This window comes from Hydra viridissima, unplaced genomic scaffold (genome assembly GCF_058129835.1).
Source record: "Hydra viridissima isolate aposymbiotic clone 2 unplaced genomic scaffold, HvirCarnegie_v1 scaffold_1, whole genome shotgun sequence".
Taxonomy (NCBI): Eukaryota; Metazoa; Cnidaria; class Hydrozoa; order Anthoathecata; family Hydridae; genus Hydra; species Hydra viridissima.
In genome coordinates, this window is record NW_028324300.1 from 6,258,620 (window position 1) to 6,282,138 (window position 23,519).

Genomic DNA, 23,519 nt, shown 5'->3' on the forward strand with positions numbered 1-23,519 from the left:
AAAGTAGTTTGATGATAATTTTAAGTATACACTTAAAATTGATAATCATAATAACTAAACAGTTGATAAGATAAATAGTTGGTTTTCGACATTTCGACAAAAAAATGTTATATTACTATTATCATATTTTATTACTATTATCACGGTCATTTAGAAGCGCTGTGTAATTTGTGCGTATGTAAAAATTTTACGGAAAATCAACGATATCTGTCACGAAAATATTGGTCCGTCGATAAAGTTGACACCGGACTAAATTTCTTTAAAAAAAATATCCGCCCGGATAATTTTTTTCTGAAAAAATTGGTCCGAGCTAAGGGTCTGCGTATCGTTATTATTTTGAACCGATAACGATATGAAACGATAACGATATCAAAAGATATGAGTTTGTCAATGAAACGATAATATCGGTTTAGTTATCGTTTTAACCGATAACTAAACGATATTTTATCGGTTGAAACGATAAAATCGGCTTTTTTTTTATCGGTTTATCGGAATACATAAAAATAACGAGAATACCGATATTTATCGGTAAAATAACGATATTTTTTACAATATTCAAATTTTTTTTTTTTTTAAATGCCACATTTTAGTTCAAATATATTATAAATCTTCAAGTCGAGTCAAGATGTCGTTTTGCCTATCTTTACCGGTTTTAAAAGTTAATCCTTCCCAATTGCATATATTATCTAGATGTCTAACTTCACAAAAATTCCGTAAGAAAAAGTGAAGCAAGTTTTTAAAGTTTTTAATGCCAGTATCCATTTTATTTAAACTGGCAATACTTCAGTTTTGTTTTGCTTTGATTTATCATTGGGTCATTTCTTTCTGGCAAAACAAATCTGGTTGGCAAAAAATTTGCTTCACTGCGGAAGCGCAAGTTAGACATCATTGATCCTTCCAGACCAATTAAGTAGGATGTCAGGTAAAAACTTTGTTGATCAACTAAAGTCAAAAATGTCGGGAATATCGTCTTTAAGATGCAATTAACGTGTTAATGTATTTAAGGTAATAAAGTGTGTCGGTGTTAACGCATGTAATGTCTTAATGTATTTAATGTGTCGAAATGGCGCGGTTGAAAGACTGTATAAAAACGGATTGTAGTTTGTAAACTGTATTATTCGCAGTCAGATGGGAAAGATAATATCAAGTTCAAAAAGAAAACAGTGACTCTTAAGTGTCAGGGAAGTCACAAAAAACATTGAAATTTAATCAATTTTGAAGGTAAGATATGATAAATTTTGTTTTATTTTATTTGTTACAATATAGCAGTATGTATGAAATGTCTATTTTTACTTTGTTATTAAACTTTTTAAGTGAAATATGGTTAAACTTAGATAACAAAAATTATTATTGCTACAGGTTGTTCAAAGTAGTAAAAGAAAAGATAAATTTTTGAAATATTATTTTAATAACTTGATATTGTTGTAAAATTTGAAATAACAGTTATTTAAAATGTCCGATAGAAATTTTATTGTTAAAAGCTTTCTCATTTTTTGGGAAAAGGCTAGTTTTCGAGAGGGAGTCAAAGTGACTAGTTGGACAGCATTATTGTCCACATAAAATTGTTTTTTTTGTGAAGTAAAAGATTCTTTTTCTTATTTAGTTTAGAAATTGCCAGCATCATGCCGCGTCCAAGAACGGAAATCTGGAACTTCTTTGAAGAAGAGGTGACTCAAAGTGAGGCTGGTGAAAGAGTCGTCCAAGCAAAGTGCAAGCTCAGTCCGGCAGTTGTCAAGGTTGCAGATCATAACACTTCTGGGATGAGGTCCCATCTTTTTAGAAAGCATCCATTTGAGTTTGCACAGATTGAACTAGACAAGTCAGAGAAGAAGAGGAAGGCTAATGTTGCTTTTAATGAGTTAGAACAGGTATTATATGACAGTTGTGAAAAAAAAGTTTTAAATTGAGTATTTCTACATTTATAATGTTCAAAGTTGAAATACTACAATGTATTGCAGGCTTTAGTCGCTTTACAGTGTGTACATTGTAATGTAAAAATTTTACAACTTTTTTTTAGTTTTACAGATATACGACGAGGATGAGCCCTATGAAAAGGATCATGGAGACAAAGTTCCTCTGGTCATGGACAGAAGAGTAAAATCAAGAAAACTGGGCAGTCCATCAAAGGGCAATCAGAACAAAAAGATTGATGCTTGGTTAAAATACAAACCACAAGATAGAGATCAACTCCGAGGTGATTTGGAAATTGCAAAGTTCTTAGCCAGATGCAACTTACCATTTAGTCTTGTTGGGCATAAAGGCTTCCAGGATCTGATTGCTTATTTCAACCCAAAGATGCTGATCAAATCTGCCACAACATGCTCACGTTATAAGTAAGATATATAGTTTATTGTACTTTTGGTTAAATAAATAATTTTGGTATGGTTTCATTGGGTTTAAGAGGGAAACAAATTTAAAGAATTTGTTTGAGTTTTTTATCAAACTTAAAATTCCAAACCCCTTAATCTTAATTGCAATAAAAATAACGCCGTAAGTCCCATGACGCCATTATTACATTATTGTTATTTTTTAGTAAGTTAGTACCTCCCTTTTTAATTTTAAAGTTGTTAGTTTCTAGACCTGTCCGCGCCAATTTATTTTGTTGGTTTTTTTTAATAACTATAAATTAGTATAAACAACAGTTTTTTTATTTGTTTTTTCTTCTTTTAGGTTGCCATTAGTTTACAAAAACGTGAAAGCAGCAGTGGATGAAGTTCTGGAGAAAGATTTGCCAAAAAGTCCTGGATTCGCCATTTCTTCTGACATGTGGCAAAGTCGGAATAATGACGCCTATCAAGCCATCACCCTCCACTTCATCAATGAAGACTTCAACCACCGGATCTTTGTAATTGGTGTGTCACCCTTTTCTGGACGCCATACTGCAGAAGCTATTGCAAACAGACTGGATCAGTAAATAACTTTTTATAGAAGTTTTTTTAACTTAGTATAGTAGTACTTATACTAATACTTTAACTTACTATTACTAAGTAAGCTAATTACGTAGTACTTGTTGATTTGTTGTTGTACAAATTTTTATAAAATTTAACATATTAGCGATATTACCCGTTACATGTAATATTTTTTATATCTTTAATTATAATTTTATAATATAATATTATAACTAAAGGTATAAAATTGTTATATGTAAATTTTAATTTACATAATATTTATACTTATTAATTTTTTTTTATTTTTTAGAAATGTCTCAGAGATTCCCGGAAATGTCGGACACAGCTATGTTGTTTGTGTTCATGGCTCAGCTTCCATCCTGAGGGCAGCCATCCCTAAATGCAAGTTTGTTGACGAGTCTCTGCTCTGTGCTGATCACCTTTTGAACTTAGTTGTGCAATTAAAGAAGCCAAGTCAGTTGAAGGTTTGGATCTGGAGTCAGCCATTAAAAAAGCCACAGAACTGTCATCTCTATGCCAAAAGTCCTCTTTGTCAGAACAGCGAATCAAGAAGGAGATTCGAAACATGTTGGATGACAACGACACAGTTGACAAGAAGGAATTAAAGTATGTGAAAATTATCTCGCCTGTCAAAACCCGCTGGAACTCCACATTAATGATGATTGACAGTATTGTAAGGATGAGAAGACCTTTGAGCTCAATCAGGGATAATCCAGGTTCTGACCCTAACAAATTTGCACCCGCTATTCTCAGTGACGATGAGTTTGACCTCTTTGACGAAATTTTGCCAATTTTAAGGAAAATCTCGGACATTTAGGAAAGCTTCTCTGCTGACAAGAAAGTCTCCATTCACAGAGTTATCTCTCATCTGTATGGATTGAAATACCGACTTCTGCAAGCTATTCGTGGTGGCCTGTCTCCTACTGCTGAGATGTTTTATTGAAAACTAGTTAAAGCCATTGATTTCCGGTTTCCAGAATCTGGAGCAACCAACTTGCACTATTCAGTCGCCAACTTACTGAATCCTCTGTACAAGGGCCAGGCTTTGAAAAAGATTGGTGGATTTGATGAGGCCTATGATGCTCTTATTACAAAATCTCAGAACCATCAAGAATGGATCCAGACATCACAAGAGATGGAAGCCAGGCAGCTAGAAGAGGCAAGATCTCAAGGTTCCCTACCTGATGACGACCCTTTCTTTGATTTGGCTAGTCACGTCCTAGTTAGAGTTACCTCCGCCCCAGCTGATTAGTCTTCCATTACTATTGAATGGGAAATGTACCTCAAGTTACCTGCAGTAACTGGATTGGATGTCTTGGACTTCTGGAGGACCAACAAACACAAGTTTCCATTGTTGGCAGAATCTGCAAGAAAATGGCTTTGTGTGCCTGCATCTAGTGCTTCTTCAGAGAGAGCTTTTAGTGCTGGAGGTGCTATTGTCTCCTACAAACTAACCAAGTTGCAACCAGAACAAGTAGAGAAACTCCAGCAAAACTATGTCAAAGTTAAGATCAAGAAATCGTTGCTCACTTCTGCTAAAGAACAAGCCGATGAAGCTGCTGCCGTTGAAGGACCTGCCTCTCCGTCTCCTGCTGCCTCTCGTGCCAGTACTCCAAATATGGTTGATCTAACAATTGAAGACAATTATTAGTTTGGAACTTTAAACAGAAGCAAAAATTCAGAAATTTATTATGGATTTATATTTCCTTAATTTAAATAAATTATGAAATAGAACAATGTACTGTTTCATATCGTTTCATATCGGTATTAATTGGTTACTCTCGTTTGAAAAAGTGAAGCAACACTGTTCTCCAAATAGACCGCCAGGTTGAAACTCTCCCCACTCCTGATTTTTTTACATTTAATCAATCATATGCATTAGTAAACACAATATATGTTGTCAGAAAAATCTGAACTAAGTGCTAAATATGTATATTTTCAAAATTAAAACGCATAATTTTTGGCTTTTTTTCTTCCAAAGTTTTAACAGTCAGCCATTATGGTAATCAAAATAACCCATTTATATTTAATTATTTCATTTACAAAAAAACCATAATGTAAATACATTTGTATCACAAATGATATTAACGTTAATCAAAAAAGAGAAACGACATCTTGACTCGACTTGAAGATTTATAATATATTTGAACTAAAATGTGGCATTTTAAAAAACAAAAATTTGAATATTGTAAAAAATATCGTTATTATACCGATAAATATCGGTATTCTCGTTATATTTATGTATTCCGATAAACCGATAAAAAAAAGCCGATATTATCGTTTCAACCGATAAAATATCGTTTAGTTATCGGTTCAAACGATAAGTTATCGTTTCATAGACAAACTCATATCGTTTGATATCGTTATCATTTCTTTTCGTTATCGGTTCAAAATATCGGTTCATATCGATATACCGATAACGATACGCAGACCCTTACATAACACTGCTACATAACAAAAATTAAAACATGAGTTCAGTGACGCAACGCGGAAAAAAGTGTTTTTTTATCAGCATACTTTTAAATGGAGTTTTCGCTGAAATTTTAATTCTTGCAAGACTAATTAGATTTTTTTGTTGTAATTTATTTATTTGGCAATAAGGCAGTCATAAAAAAAAAAATGTTCAACGTTCAGTGACAAAACAAAAAGATGAAATTAAAATTATATTATATATATATATATATATATATATATATATATATATATATATATATATATATATATATATACACACACACACACACACATATATATATATATATATATATATATATATATATATATATATATATATATATACATATATATATATATATATATATATATATATATATATATATATACATATATATCTGTTATTTAAATGGAGAAAAGCTCATTATTATAATATTGAGCACTCTTTTACGCACAAGAGCTTTGTATTATTTTGATTTACTACATAACCAATCAATATATATATATACATATATATATATATATATATATATATATATATATATATATATATATATATATATATATATATATATATATATATATATATATATACATATATATCTATTATTTAAATGGAGAAAAAATTTTTATAATATTGAGCACTCTTTTACGCACAAGAGCTTTGTATTATTTTGATTTACTACATAACCAATATATATATATATATATATATATATATATATATATATATATATATATATATATATATATTTATATATATATATATGTATATATATATATATATATATATATATATATATATATATATATATATATATATAAATATATGTATATATATATACACTACCGGCAATTAATTTGAGACCAGTGATGAGAAAACAGTAATTCTATTAAAAATCAATTAAATCTATCAGTTATATTTTCGTTTACGTTTTTTTTTCGATCTCAGTGAATGAAGAAACTATAAATTAGTTCATAAAATATACTTTATTTAGTTTTCTTCACAAATATTTCTAAACAAATAGAAAACTTAACAAACATTAAAAAGTTAAATTATAAAGTCTTTATTATTTTGCACAAGTTTCAAACTTTGTGTTCATCAAAATAACCACCACGTTTCTTCATTACTGCTTCACATTTTCTTGGCATACGAAAGATTAATTTGTTTAAAGTTTCCATGGTTACAGCTTTCCAAGCCTTTTGCAGTAACTCCCATAAATGTTCCTCAGATTTTACTTGGAATTTCCTCACATATCGGTCTATTTCGTCCCAAAGAAGCTCAATGGGATTGAGGTCTGGTGACTGCGCAGGCCAGTCCATTAAAGTAAGGGTTTTTTCTTGTGCTAGTTGATTCAGATAATTTGTACAAGGTTTAGATTTGTGCTTTGGGTCATTATCTTGCATAAAAACAGGCTGACGTCGAACCACCATTCGATGAGCAGATGGAATGGCATGATTCTCCAAAATTTCTCTGTATTGCTCCTTTTTCATAATTCCACGAACTCTGATCAAATCTCCTATTTTGTGACCTGCAAAACAACCCCATAACATTATTGAACCTCCTCCATGCTTAACAGTAGGCACAATGCACTGCGGAATGTAACGTTCATTCTGGTGCCGGCGTACAAATATTCTTCTCTTGTTGCCAAATAATTCAAACTTGGACTCATCGCTCCATACTACTGTTTTCCATTGGCATGTTTGCGAGCCCATTGTAGTCGTTTCACCTTGTTTGCTTTCCTTAGCAACGGTTTTTTGGCAACTACACGCCCTCTAAGTCCAGCTTTCATCAAACGGTTTCTAATTGTCCGGACACAAACAAGTTTTTTAGCAGTTTCATTGTATTCTCTCATTATTTGTGGAGCTGTTAATTTTCTGTTTGACATAGATAATCTCGTAATACGACGATCAACATGTTCATCTATCTTTCTAGGCTGTCCAGGTCGTGGTAAGTCACAATATTGACCAGTTTCCTTGAAACGCTTGATTGTATTGTGAACTCCAGTCTTTGATATTTTCATTCTTTCGGCAATTTTTCTTTCTGAAACACCTTCTTCATCAAGTAAAACAATACGAACTCTCTGTTCAAAGCTTAATTCTCGAACTGGAGCCATTTTAGTACGACAAAATAGAAACTAAAAAAAAATAAACAGTTCAAATAATGCAATATTTGTATATTTATTTGCAAGTCATTATATACTATATTGGATCTACATAAAGTATCTACAGGAAGCTACCAATGAGAAAAATTATATTTTCAATATCAATTACAAGTCATTAATCAAAATTAAGTAACAGTTAAAAATAATACTTCTATTGTCTTTTATGCTGGAAGAACTCAGCACTTACACTTTTGTATACTTTTGTACATAAGCAAATTTTTGGGTGCAAAAATGCCCATATCCTATTCTATCCACTTATTTATTGTGCTCTATTTATTTTTGATCCTAAAATAAAGAAGTGCAAATATGATAATCAGATATATTTATTTTTGAAATGTAAATACCGTTTTTAACCGCTGGTCTCAAATTAATTGCCGGTAGTGTATATATATATATATATAAAGGAAAATAGAAAAAGAAAAAATTACCATAAACAAGGCAAATAACACCAAAATAATATATAAAAACAACATAAATAATCATAATAAAGAAAACAATAACAACAAAAATAAAGAAAAATACAGTTATAAGAAAATTAACAAAATTAATACAAAAAATTAAAAAATAATATAACTATTAACAAAAAAATAAAAGTAGAAATAATAATAATAATAATAATAATAATAATAATAATAATAATAATAATAATAATAATAATAATAATAATAAAAATAATAATAATAATAACAACAATAATAATAATAATAATAATAACAATAATAATAATAATAATAATAATAATAATAATAATAATAATAATAATAATAATAATAATAATAATAATAATAATAATAATAACAATAATAATAATAATAATAATAATAATAATAATAATAATAATAATGATAATAATAATAATAATAATAATAATAGCAATAATAATAATAATAATAATAATAATAAAACACTCTTGATCTAATAATATGTGACTCTCCTGATCGTGCTAGTGAAATTAACATCGGTCCTCCACTCAGTTTGTCTGATCAATATCATTGTTCTATCACCTGGCATTACAAACTGGCTTCCAGCGTAAAGTTATCACATTTCAACAGCTCTAAATTTATATACAAGCTTGGTAACTACGAAAAAATCAACGAAGAATTCAATAAGATTAACTGGTCATCTATTTTTAAAAACTTAAACGTAGAACAATGTTACCAACTTTGGCTCAACAAATACAATGAATGTGTCATCAATTCATCCCTCGTATGCCGAACAAACCATCCCCCAAAAAACAACCATGGATAACAAAAGAACTATTATCTCTTATTCGACTTAAAAAATCGCTCTGGGCTCGTAACGTCAGTTCAAAATGGAAAATCACATACCTGGTTGGGGAATATAGAGAAACTAGAAAGCTCGTTAAAAAATTAAGTCGTTCTTCTCTGAAATCCTTCGAAATTGCCCTTGCCAATGATAAGCGTAACCCTAAAAGACTGTTTTCATACATAAATAGTAAACGCTCTGTAATAAATCAGATCTCATCTATGCGAATCACCAGTACCAGCGAGATCATTAGCTCTGACAAAATTACAATAGCCAATTCACTTAACAATCAATTTCAATCAGTTTTCAGCAAAGAGCCATCCAATGACAATCTTCCCCGTTTTGATCGTAGAACTAACACAATCCTCAATAACATATCTTTCGATACTCTGGCCATTCTTATGGAACTCTCAGCACTAGATATATCTAAATCACTTGGTGTAGACAATGTCAGTCCTCACGTTTTACGCTTTTGTTCTACCTCAATGTCTTCTCCACTTACTCTCATCTTCCAAAAGTCATTTGACAATGGTGAAATTCCAAGCTCATGGTCCAAAGCAAATGTAACACCTTTATTTAAGAAGGGCTCTAGAATTGACCCATCAAACTACAGACCAATATCCCTCACCTCAATTCCATGTAAAATAATGGAGAAACTAGTTAAGAAGGCAATTATGCAGCACCTAATATCAAACAATCTTTTATCAAATAGTCAACATGGATTTTTAGAAAAAAAAGCATGCGTTACAAATCTCCTTGAAACAATGGACTTCTTGACTGGAAATATAGCCAGAAAACTACCAGTTGATGTCATATTTCTGGATTTTGCTAAAGCTTTTGACAAAGTCCCACATCAACGAATGCTTCACAAATTAAAAATGTACGGAATTGACGGCAATCTTCTCAATTGGATAAAAGCTTTCCTACTCAACAGGTCTCAAAGAGTCATCCTTGGTGACACTCAATCGAATTGGTTACCTGTGACAAGTGGAGTTCCGCAAGGATCAGTCTTAGGTCCAATTTTATTTGTCATTTTCATCAATGATCTGCCGGATGTAATAAGCAAAGAAAACAGTTGTAAGATCTATGCTGATGACACTAAAATCCTAAGCATTGTCAACTCACTTGCTGCTCAACTTCAACTCCAATCAGATATTGACCAAATTGTTCACTGGACTAAATCTTGGCTCATGGAGTTAAACGCAAAGAAATGCAAGGTCATGCACTTTGGTCAAAAAAAATTAACTCTTTTCAAGTACTCAATGGAGGAATTAGGCCCTTGTTCAATTACGACTCGAACTACATTGGAAGCAACCACTTCTGAGCGTGACTTGGGAGTTCAAATTACCAATGATCTTAAAGTAGAAACCCAATCCATAATTGCCTCATGTAAAGCAAATCAAATGCTAGGCATCCTAAAACACACTTTCCAATCTCATGATGCTTTTTTATGGAAACAACTCTATTGCACCTACATTCGTCCTTTACATGAGTTTGCGATTCCGGCTTGGAACCCTCATTTGGTGAAAGATGAACAAACTATAGAATTAATACAGCGCAGAACCACAAAAATACCAGACAAACTGAAAAAGCTAGACTACAAGTCCAGATGTTTACAACTTGGCCTATCTTCTCTCGTTGAGCGTCGTAAAAGAGGTGACCTCATCCAAAAATATAAAATTATTAATAACATCGACACAGTCAACTGGCACTTTCCCCTCATCACAATTCCACCAAGAGCAAATCACAGAGAAAGACTTCACCGTGAGAAGTACAGCAACAATTTATCTCGTTTCCACTTTTTTAACAATTGCATTGCCAAGGCATGGAACATGTTACCAGATAAAGTAATCAGTTCTCCAACTGTCAACAGTTTTAAAGCGAACCTCGATAAGCTCTAATGTTACTACAGCTCGCAGCTTTCCTTTGTGAAAGTTGCAATATGAGCTTCACAAAAACTAACTGTAATCTGACAATCTATTATTTGTATTTTGTCAATTATTTTTACTTTTGTTGTAACAAATATATACTACTACTATACTACTAACAGTAATAATAATAATAGCAATAAAATAAATAATAATGATAATAGTAATAATAATAATAATAATAATGATGATAACAATAATAATAATAATAATAACAACAAAAATAATAACATTAATAAAAGTATTAATAATAATAAAAATAATATTAATAATAATAATAATAACAATAATAATAATGATAATAATAATAATAATAATAATAATAATAATAATAATAATAATAATAATAATAATAATAATAATAATAATAATAGTAACAATAATAATAATAATAATAATAATAATAATGATAATAATAATAATAATAATAATAATAATAATAATAATAATAATAATAATAATAATAGTAACAATAATAATAATAATAATAATAATAATAATGATAATAATAATAATAATAATAATAATAATAATAATAATAATAATAATAATAATAATAATAATAGCAATAATAATAATAATAATAATAATAATGATAATAATAATAATAATAATAATAATAATAATAATAATAATAATAATAATAATAATAATAATAATAATAATAATGGTGATAATAATAATAATAATATTAATAATAATAGTAATAATAAAAATAATAACAGTAATAATAATAATAGCAATAAAATAAATAATAATGATAATAGTAATAATAATAATAATAATAATAATAATAATGATAATAATAATAATAATAATAATAACAACAACAATAATAACAATAATAATAGTATTAATAATAATAAAAATAATATTAATAATAATAATAATAACAATAATAATAATAATAATAATATTAATAATAATAATAATATTAATAATAATAATAACAATAAAGTAAATGATAATAATAATAATAATAATATTAATGATAATAATATTAATAAAAATAATAATAAAAATAATAAAAACAACAACAATTATAATAATAACAATAATAATAATAAAAATAATAATAATAATAATTACAATAATGACAATAAAAATAATAATAATATAAATACAATAATGATAATAATAATAATAATAATAATAATAATAATAAAAATAATAATAAATATAAATAATATAATAATAATAATACAAATACTAATAATAGTAACTAGCAGAAAGCAACCCGTAATACAGGTTATGGTCGGTCTGTTAGTTAATAGTGGCTGTTTTCCACAATTTAAAGTTGCAAATCCTTAACTAATACCCAATTAGAAAAACGCCTTCAAAATGAAAAAATTATATGCGGAGGTAATATAATTTACCAATTATGTAACATTGAGTAATTTACAACTGACGTAGGTCATATCAGTGTAAGGCAGAACCATTTTCCTCGACATTGCTTAGTTCAAAACAATACGTTTTTAGTTACTGACACAAAATAATAACACATCGTCATGCTTTAAATTGACAAAAAAGTAAAGCTGAATTCTTGTAATATTTATAACATGAACTTTAATTGATAAGATTAGTATAAAGTGAACGTAAATTATAGATTAGTTATTAATTTTTTGGTATCCCCTTGATACATGTTTCTTTAAAAAAGGAAATTTTCTTTAAAACGTTAAATGCACACAAATACACAAATAAATAAATTTATTAAAAATAACTGATCATTTGACCATTATATATGGCACTAATCTGACTATTTTTATATATGCCCTCTTTGTTTCAATAGTTTTTAGTAAAGGACCTCCCTTACCCGTTTTTGCCTTAATGGTGGTCAGGAGAATAGAATTATCTTTACTAAGAGTAATCAAGTTTTTGATGGAGACCTTTTACCAGAATAATAAAATGTAAAACAATGATTTACATGTATAATAACTTTTTCTTTTTAATATATACAAGAATTTAACATATAAAAGAATTTTTTCTTTCCTCAAAAGTGTTGTAAATGCTTACTAAGCTAATTAATTAGTTAAACACCTTAAAAGATTTAAGTAACTCGATATTTGACAAATGCGCAAAACTACAATATTCACCGCCCCCCCCCCAGCCCCCCGTTTAAAAAGATCCCCTATGTCAAGTACAACAAATTAATAGAGACATGAAATAGAGAAAATTAAAAAAAAATTGAACTAATTGCATATATATATATATATCATTTCAACTGACAAAAATTTACAATAAAAGGTAATCAGGGGCCGATGCTATAAACAATTCGAAGTTTTTTTCGAGAAAAAAAATCTTTCCTAAAAACGCAATTTTTCACATAAATTTTTTTTACGAAAAAAAGTTCGTAAACTCGAAGAATTTATCACTGTTTGTATTTTTTTCGGCCTTTTCTATAAAGCATAAGACGTATACGTCACTAAAATCACGAACTTTTTTTATTCGTAATACGTCATTGAAAACAACAATTTTTTTTTTATTTTTTATTAAGTAGGCCTACTTAATAAATTTTATTAGTTATTAAGTACTCAGGTGATTTAAGGCCAGTCCAAATTTTTATGGTAGTTCGTCCTACCTTCTACAACTCCTTTTTAAAAAAACTGTTTTTGAAAATTTGTTGTCTAAGCTGAATAATACTTAGCAAAAGTTGAGCTAAGTTGAAAAAAAATATTATTGACAAAAATATGGTGGATGACGCATATTGTCCTTAAACTTAAAGATGAATGTTTCAAAAAATAAGGGTTTAAGTTGTTTAGCACAACTTTTCTAGTTATCTACAAGCTAAAAGACATCGATATTGAATTATATTGTTTTTTCATACTTTGATTCAGAAGGTAGGGTAGAAAATCCGACATTTAATAATTTCTTTCAACGACGTACAATGAAGTGTCGAGAACTCGGTAATACTTAGTAAGCATCTGCGTCTTGAATCAAAAAGTATTGTTATGAAAATTTTTAGGAAGACTTTTCAAGACTTAACAAGACAAGACCATAATGGTCTTGTCTTGTTAAGTCTTGAATCAATCAAGACTAACTTTTTAAAAAAATTACTTTATCAAGAAATAACAAGACTTCAAAAAAAATAAATTTTAACAAGACTTTTCTTGTTTATAATTTTTAACAAGACTTTTCTTGTTAATGATTTTTAACAAGACTTTCATGGTGAATTCTTTTTTACCTATATAAGCAATCTTAGCCACCTTGCAAAGTGTTAATGAAACTATTAGATGGTATAGATGAGTGCAAAATTTTAAACTTGTACTATAATATGTCAATAAGGCTTCAGGCCTATTTCCGGTGAACTGTAAATAAACGGTGAAAAACCTTTGTTTGGATCATCTTTAGTTTTAAAAACTTGAATTTTGTGATTTTGAAAATGCCTCGGCCCCGTGGACTATTGTGGGAGCACTTTGAGCACATCAAAGGAGCTGATGGAGCTGCTACTGCAAAGTGCAAGAAGGGTAATTCCATGTAAAAATGGGACAAAAAATTGAAATTTTTCAGTCACCCTCTCAGATTTTTTTCAAATTTTAACCAGTGGTACCTATTAATGAAACATGAAAAAATGCAAAATTTGAACTCCCAAATCCAAACGGTTCAAAAGTTATGACATTTTGAAATTCAGCCTAAAACGTTCATTTTTTTACGAAGTCTGCCATTATGGATTTTGTAGTTGTACTTTTAATTGAATAATTTAAGATCTAGTGGAAGAATGTAGCTAAAAATTGGTGCCTGACCATTTTTGAGGGTGCTGAATTCAAAAATGTAGATAAAATAGAGAAGCTTAAATTTTTTGATAGTTTTTTTTTTATTTTAAAATGACCAGTCAAATTTTTTGTTTTGTTACCATGGGTTGCGCTTTCATTAATTCCCGCAGTTGCCCAAGTCTCATGGATTCGATTTTTTTTTCAAATGAATTAGGTGATCCTAGGCTATCTTTATAAAAAAGATGGTTTTGGTTTCTTAAAGTATAATAAAGATATGTCATTTTGAAATTTAGACAAAAAATTTCTTTATTTGGCCGCTATTCTCTATTATAGATTTTATAGCGATACTTTTTGTGTGAATAATTTAAGTTCTAGTACAGAAATATGACTGAAAATTGGTACCTGACCATTTTTAAAGACGTTGAATACAAAGATGAAGAGAAATTAACCCAATTCCTAATATTTTGGAACAATTTTTGAATTTTAAAATGGTATAATATTACTTAACCATAAAACGGGGTAATATTTTCACAAACTGCCTGACTCTCGTGGGTTCAATTGTGGTGTGTAAAAACAGTTTATTAAGGTTGGTTTTGATATAAATAAAGTTTTGTGATGTGAATTATAAAGAAAAATATAGTTTTGCAACGCCTTCTGTGATGTATAAATATAGTTTTGGGACGTCAGTTATGTCGTCTAAATATAGTTTTGAAACAACAGTTAACAATAACAAATTTCAATAAAAAAAATTATTTTAATTTTAGATTAAATAATTGTTAAATCTTGTTTGGTAATTCAGTTTCTTAGTCATGGCAAACAGCCAACAGTGCTCCATTGGAATCAACCTAGAAAGTGAATGTCATATCACAACATATACATCGTTGCTGGGTATTGAACCTTTTGAAGATATTCCTAAATATGAAAGAGAAATATTAAACATGTTTATTTGAACCGTTATACAACTAAATTAACACGGTGCTGCAATCCATTTAATACGCATAACAAAGTAATAAAAGGTATTTACAGTAATCATAACTTTCAGTTTTCTGAAAATGTTGTGAGTTACAATAATGAAATTATTGGCAGCCAAATTCTATTTTAGTTATATTTAACCTTTTAGCTGACTTCTGAAAGTGCACTATTAAATTCCTTGCAACTTTAAACTTTTTAAGGTTTTATTAAAATTTTTATACATATTAAAAGAGCTCTTCTCTTTTTTTAGGTAGTCTTCGTGAAATCAACTTGGATACAGCAAAGTACCTATGCAGTAAAGGCAAATTCGTAGTTCCAGGTGAAAAACTTTGTCCACAATGCAGACATAAATTAGCATCAAGTGAAGAATCAGAAGAGAACAAGTTGGAGATAAAATTAACTGAAGATAATATGGAAAAAGAAATTATAATGGAATCAACAAGATCATTACTCAACAGTACTTTATGCGAACTTGAAGTGTCTCCTCTAAAAGTTCATTTTCCCAAAACCTCTAACAAGCCTTCAATTGGAAAGAGAAAGATAAAGCAAGTTGAAGAAGCAGTTATTAAGAAGCTTGCAACTGCTCTGGATGTAACCGAATCCGATCTTGTTGCACCAAAAAATGAAGTTCTAAAGGAAAATCAAACCAAAGCTGGCGATCTAGACTTCCTTGTAGAATGCATGAAAGAAAAACTTAAGGTTTCTAACAGAAGGCAGCAACTTCAAATTTTGACATTAACCCCAAAATCTTGGTCTATCAGAAAAGCAGCAAAAGAGTTTTCAGTTTCAAAACACAAAATTCAAAATGCAATGTTTTTACGCGACCAAAAAGGCATCATAGCATACCCTGATGTGGTTGAACGGCATCGAATCAGTAAAGATGTTATAGAACTTGTAAAGCTTTTTTATTGTGACGATGAGTATTCAAGGCAAATGCCAGGTAAAAAAGACTGTGTAAGTGTTGGGGAAAAAAAATACATGTCAAAAAAATTGATTTTGTGTAACTTAAAGGAGCTCTATGTGGCATATAAGACAAAGTGCCCAGGCCATAAAATTGGTTTTTCTAAATTTTGCAGTCTTCGGCCTAAATGGTGCATCCTTGCTGGTCCAAAAGGTACACATTCTGTTTGTGTGTGTACAATGAACTTGGAAATATCTTCTTTTTGTGTAATTTCAGATGATTTGAACCATGATGTTGGATTTATCAATGAAGTTATGCATAAAACCATTAATCATATAAAAACTCATATTTGTCCCACAATTACAAAAATTCATTATTTTTCTGATGGCTGTGCAGGGCAGTATAAGAACTGCAAACATTTTTACAATTTATGTCACCACGCTCAAGATTTTTCTGTTCGTTGCATCTGGAATTTCTTTGCAACAAGCCATGGCAAATCTCCATGCGATGGAATAGGTGGCACTGTTAAAAGGCTTGTTGCAACAGCTAGCTTGCAGAGTCCAACCACAGGTCATATACTGTCTTCTCAAGCAATGTTTGAATACTGTCAAAAGTCAATCAGTGGGATTACGTTTGTGTACTTCACTGCTGAAGAAATGGAGCTAGTAAGAAACAAACTTACTCAGAGACTTTTAATAGCAACCACTATTCCTGGGACAAGAAGTTTCCATCAATTTATACCATCTTCTCATTCAATAATAAAAATGAAAAGGGTATCCGATGATGATGATTTTGCTCTTACATTGACTTCCTCAAAAAACAAAAATATGAAATTATTAAAATTGACATTATTATGATGTCACAATACCTATTTTGCAAATACGACGATTTTTACTGGCTTGGTATGGTTTCTGAAGTTGATAAAGAGAATGATGATTTTATGGTAAAGTTTATGCATCCACATTATCCAAGTCGGTCGTACTACTGGCCAAAGCGGGATGATAATTGCTGGGTGCCAAGAATGAATGTAATTTCTCTTGTTAAAACACCTTCAACATCTTCTGGGCGTCAGTACCATATCTCAAAAGAAGATGAAACTCTATTTGAACAAGTTTTATCTTTTCAGTGAAAGTTGATTAATATTTTACTTTCATTACTTAAATGATATAAACTTCAATTTTAGTAATATTTGGTTATTCCTTTTCATTTTTATTTTTGAGCTTTTTTCAATAAAGCAGGTTTTTAATATTTTTCAAAAAAGTTTGCATTTTAGTTTCTTATTTTTTAACACAACATTTGAACATGTAACCTGAAATTTTAGCATGCAACCAATATTTTGAAATAATACCTAGTTATCAAAATAATAAAAAAAGAAATCATTTTTTCAATTTGCTGCATAGTAAATTATATTTTCATGTATACTTTTGAAAATATTGATCATAAATATGCAAGTTATGCCAAGCAATAGAATTTTTTATTTTCTGTCAGAGACCTAAACTTTTCAAAAACATCTTATTTTACAATGAGAGTAAGGCAACTCCAGAAATAAGTGAAATGCAAATTAAGGTCACAAGAAAAAAAAAGGACTGTTGACATTTTAAAATTCAAAAATTGTTCCAAAATATTAGGAATTGGGTTAATTTCTCTTCATCTTTGTATTCAACGTCTTTAAAAATGGTCAGGTACCAATTTTCAGTCATATTTCTGTACTAGAACTTAAATTATTCACACAAAAAGTATCGCTATAAAATCTATAATAGAGAATAGCGGCCAAATAAAGAAATTTTTTGTCTAAATTTCAAAATGACATATCTTTATTATACTTTAAGAAACCAAAACCATCTTTTTTATAAAGATAGCCTAGGATCACCTAATTCATTTGAAAAAAAAATCGAATCCATGAGACTTGGGCAACTGCGGGAATTAATGAAAGCGCAACCCATGGTAACAAAACAAAAAATTTGACTGGTCATTTTAAAATAAAAAAAAAACTATCAAAAAATTTAAGCTTCTCTATTTTATCTACATTTTTGAATTCAGCACCCTCAAAAATGGTCAGGCACCAATTTTTAGCCACATTCTTCCACTAGATCTTAAATTATTCAATTAAAAGTACAACTACAAAATCCATAATGGCAGACTTCGTAAAAAAATGAACGTTTTAGGCTGAATTTCAAAATGTCATAACTTTTGAACCGTTTGGATTTGGGAGTTCAAATTTTGCATTTTTTCATGTTTCATTAATAGGTACCACTGGTTAAAATTTGAAAAAAATCTGAGAGGGTGACTGAAAAATTTCAATTTTTTGTCCCACTTTTACATGGAATTACCCAGAAGTGTTTCAAAACTTTTGCAATAAAAAATTCCAATACATCCGGTTTGCTGAAACACTTAAAAAATATTCATCCCCAAATTTTCAAAGAAGTACAAAAGTCCAAAGACCAACAGAAAAGGCCTGCTGAAGAAATGGATGAGGAGGAGGAGGAGGAGGAGGAGCCACCGCAGAATGTAACAAAAGTTCAAGGACACAAAAAGCAGTGCCTTGACAAGCCAAGCACTTTCAACAACCGAGAAGGTCAACAAACAGTTAGGTTATATTTCTATTCTTATTTAAGTAATTTAATAACTATACTCTTAACATATCTTTGACTTTTCCCCTCAAAATATTGCATTACATTTTTAAAACAAGCTTTATTTTTTTACCAAAATTATAAAAAATTCAATGTAAACTTTGTAAGTAAAAATTTAAAATTGACCTTTTCCAAATTTTCTTTTTTCAGTTCTTACACAAAGTATATGACTTATGACACCAAACAACTCAGATGGGATCTGGAAATCATGAAATTCATCGCAAGGAACAATCTTCCCTTCAACGTTGTGAACACACAAGCAACCAAGGACCTCTTTCACTTTGCAGACCCCAAGCTCACACTAAAGTCAGCAACAACATTCAGCTGGTTCAAACTACCTTTGTTGTATGAAAATGTGAAGTTTGCTGTTGACAAGGTTCTCTTAGAAGAACTACCTGGCTCTGGTGGCATGGCAGTGTCAACTGATCTCTGGACTTCAAGGGCAAATGATAATTACCAGTCATTGACCATCCACTTCATCAACACATCATGGAAACTTCAAAACTTCGTTCTCAATGCATCTCAAATCAAAGGTATATATTTCCTGTATTTCTCTATGGTTTTCATTATACAAAATACAATAAAATATCTATTACAATACCATGGCCTACTATATAACACGGCCGGATTTGTTGCCTTGAACGCAAAAAATTAGTGGGCCGATTTTAGGTTTTTAGCTTTTGAATCAAAACCTGAAGGTAATTCTATAAAGACATTAATAATATTTAAATAATTTGCTCTTAGCTATAATTATTACTATTACCAAAATTCTTAACCTTCAAACACTAAAACAGTTAGCTAATAATAAATCATGATTGCATTAAGCCGAATGAACTATCTATTTTAGCCATCAATTTTAATCTACAAAATCTTAGTCTTAAAATTATTGGTTCAAACAACTAAAATTAACAAAAATGTTAGTAAAACTAGCATAATTTTTAAATGTACACATTTACTGAAAGCATTTACATATATTACAAAAAGATTAATCAAGTCAAGTTTCTTTTGTTTCTCAAAAAAACAATATACATATACTATGTTGTTATGGGTTTATTCATTTGTCTTTTTTGGTTTGTCGAACTTTAAAGGCAGCAACTTCATTTTTTCTAATGTTTCCATTTTTAATTTGTTGCTCATTGTTAAAATATATGTTGGTAATAATTGTGTTTACCAAATGCCTTCCTCATTCCTCATGTTCTATACACATAAAATCACTATCGCTTGGTTGATATTTTTCTAGCGCTAGCAAGGATGCATTTTTTATATCATGGGAATACTTTAATAACATTTTCTTTACAGTGTCCAGAATTATAAACCCATTACAAACATAGTTAGCTAATTCTTTGGAAGGTTTTGTTAAACCACCACGTGAAAGAATTTCCAGATATTCTGTTGAGACTTTATTGAAACTTAATGATTTCAGACAGTTAGAACTGTTATATTTATCCCCAATCTTTTTCGTGATGTAACCAGATATATTGATTGCAACTTTGTAAGAGTCATGACAAAGCTCATTCTCTTGAATTTCATTGCTATATTTTTCCAATTTTATTAAAAGTTCATTTTTGTCAATTTTTGTATCAAGTTTAAGATTGCTCGTCCAACAATTGATATTGGCTTTAATTAAGGATTTCATGCATAATATCTTTTCAGAGCTTTGAACTTCACGTAAACTGACTAAAAATCTTCCACCGCTCATTTGTCGATATTTACTGAAATGTCTTTCTAATGGATCAGTTTGAAACCTGCTAGTTAAAACATATTTATATCCTTCTGAAAATAAATCTTCAATCAGACTTGCAGTACCCTTCAGTGTTGTAATTAATGCATTAGTTGTTTGAGCAGATAAAGTATACTTATTACATCTTTGAAACTGCAAGTTTTTCCATTCATTAATCCATGTTGCAAAAACTCGAAAAAATTGTGACTTTTTGTCACCTGGAATAGCTGCATTACCAATCCTATTGTTTGTATTAAACATTACCTTTGAATTAGAAATAGTCCACCAAATATTAATAAGCCTTAGAAATCCAGCAGCTGCAGCTTGGTTTGGAAAATAGTTGATGATTGCAGCAGAGGTGGTTTCATCAAAAATATTTAAAGCTAAAGGAACACTTTGTTTGTTGTTTCCTGGATGTAAAGTTTGGGCAGACAATTTGAAAGCTTTTTTTAAGTTAGCAGGTAACAATTCATCTTTCTCATAAACATTATGCAATAAACTCCAAGAAATTTCTCCAGCTTCAACATGAATAATATCATCAAACTCAATAAAATCAAAAGGTGGAAATACAAACCGTTTGAATTTAATAAATTATTTCTAATGTTTTTCAGTAAATGAACACTGTCATATAAATTGTAAACCCGGTGTCCCATAAAAGTAAAATATATTTCATTATCTTGTTCACCAAACTTTAAACGTAGAATTTTAAATGCTGAAACATTTGTTGCATGATTGTCAGTTATTATAGCTCGTACATTAAAAGATGCTTTATATAAAGTATCTAACGTTTCTTCTATATGTGAACTAATCATAGAACCAGAAATTTGAAATTCTGGACAGGCCTTAATTACAAAGGGGATAGATTCTTTCAAGCTAACCACCATGAACACAACTATACCAGAATAGAAATTACCATCATCATCAGCACCAATTAAACTTCCTCCATGATATTGGACACCTTTTTGTAAATACATCTCATCAATTAAAACAACACAGTCAGCACTAATACTACCATTTTCCAAAAGTAATAATAATCCTGATAATGGATCAATGCCACCCTTTGAAAGTGATTTTAAATAAGACAACGAAGGAAGTGGAAACTCTTCTAATAGCAAAGTATAAGCCTGTTTTGATGTATATCTGTGCATTAGAGAAAATCTAATGATTTCATTTGTGTAGATTGGACGTCCTTGTGGTTTATAAAGAGATAATTTATATAAATCTGATAATACACTTTTTGATACGTTCTTTGCAACTTCATGCATATAAGAAACAAAATTAACAAGCATACTGGCACTGGTCAATTTACAAACACTGCCTTCTCTAAACCATTTAGGCAATGGAACTGGGATACCTTTCATATGTAGCTTTACATGTAAGTCTTTATCAATAGTAATACTGTCAATGTTAGGAGTAACATCCCCGTTGTCGAAATAAATTCGAAGAAATAACACACGGTTATCAACTAGTTTAAATGAAAATCCTGCTGGACAAAAACTTTCATTAAGATCTATAATGCTTTTAATTGTATCATGTTTTCTAAAATCGTATGTTTCATCGAGAAAAGGATGAGAATATATACGAACTGCAGGGGGCTTACGTAAAGCTGAGGTTGATTGAATTAAAGATGGCTTTGATAGGATGTTTTGGTTGGTAATAATTGTTGGTATAGGATTTTCGCAATAATTCAATGTTATACGTTTACCTCTTTTCAAATATTTATCTTCGAAATGATCGATACATATAACTGAGTTTTCTGTGGGGCTCCAATCAGCTCGGTTGACAAACTTAATCCAACAATTTCGAAGATCTAACTGATTGCTATCAGGAAAACTAAACACAGTTTTGTATGTTACGTGGTTGCTGTTACTGGAACACTCTTCAATCTTTCGCTTATAATTACTTCTACAACCAACAACACAACACTTTTTTGGCATTGCAAAATAAAGTATTACTTGAATTAAAAAAAGTTTAATTTAAGATTGTTAAATCGGTTCATTGTAAACTTCAAACTCGTGTTTTTTCGGCCCACTAATTTTTTGCGTTCAAGGCAACAAATCCGGCCGTGTTATATAGTAGGCCATGTACAATACTGCTTTTTCCTTATCCTACAAAGACTGATGCAGTTTAAGCCTTTGACAAATTTTTATCTTATTATATTTGAATTGGCTAGTTTATATTTTCATTCCATTTACATGGCATGCATTTTCAACTCCATTGATTCCATCATTTAAAATTCAAATTGATTTTAGTTTCAATCAGCTTTTATTTCATACATGCATTAAGACTTTTTTTTGCCCAAAATTAATGTGGTTATTGAGTCTAGCAAACTTTTAATTTTACCTGACTTAAAGGTTTTAACCAAAAAAGGTAGTCTACTTTTCATTTATTCAAATAAAATTGATAAAAATTTGTTTAGGTCGTCACACTGGAGAGGCTATATCAAAGAAAATTGAGCTGCTGATGAAGGATGTCCCATGTGCTGAAGATCTTCCCATTGTTGCAGTTCACGATTCAGCAGCCAATATGAAGAATGCCATGAAGCGAAGCCAGATCATCGACATTTCCCTCCCCTGCTCTGATCACTTGTTGCAACTTGCAATTTCTGGTGCTGTTGCAGACTGTCTTAAGATGAGTGAGGCGGTAAAGTGCTGTACTGCCTTGGCCTCCAAATCCCACAAGTCAACTCTGGCAAAGGAAAGGATTCAGTTGGAATTTGAAATTGAAAAAGATGAATTGGATGTTACTTCAGGTAAAAATAATCCTTTGAATCAAATTGCCTGCATACTTTTTGAGAATAAATAAGCCAGTAGCTTGTGAGGAAGACTCTATTGAATAGGTAATAAAAGATTGATTGTCTCCAA

The 23,519-nt window shown here is 29.9% G+C and overlaps 2 pseudogenes across 2 annotated transcripts; one reads left to right on the forward strand and one right to left on the reverse strand.

The window, feature by feature from the left end:
- Positions 1 to 15,241: 15,241 nt before the first annotated feature.
- Positions 15,242 to 17,464, forward strand: LOC149893070 (uncharacterized; annotated as a pseudogene). Its single transcript, XR_016453286.1, has 2 exons — positions 15,242 to 15,448; positions 15,655 to 17,464. The product of XR_016453286.1 is annotated as an uncharacterized LOC149893070 (transcript).
- Positions 17,465 to 19,071: 1,607 nt separating this feature from the next.
- Positions 19,072 to 22,735, reverse strand: LOC145186479 (uncharacterized; annotated as a pseudogene). The gene has a single exon (XR_016444759.1). The product of XR_016444759.1 is annotated as an uncharacterized LOC145186479 (transcript).
- Positions 22,736 to 23,519: the final 784 nt, after the last annotated feature.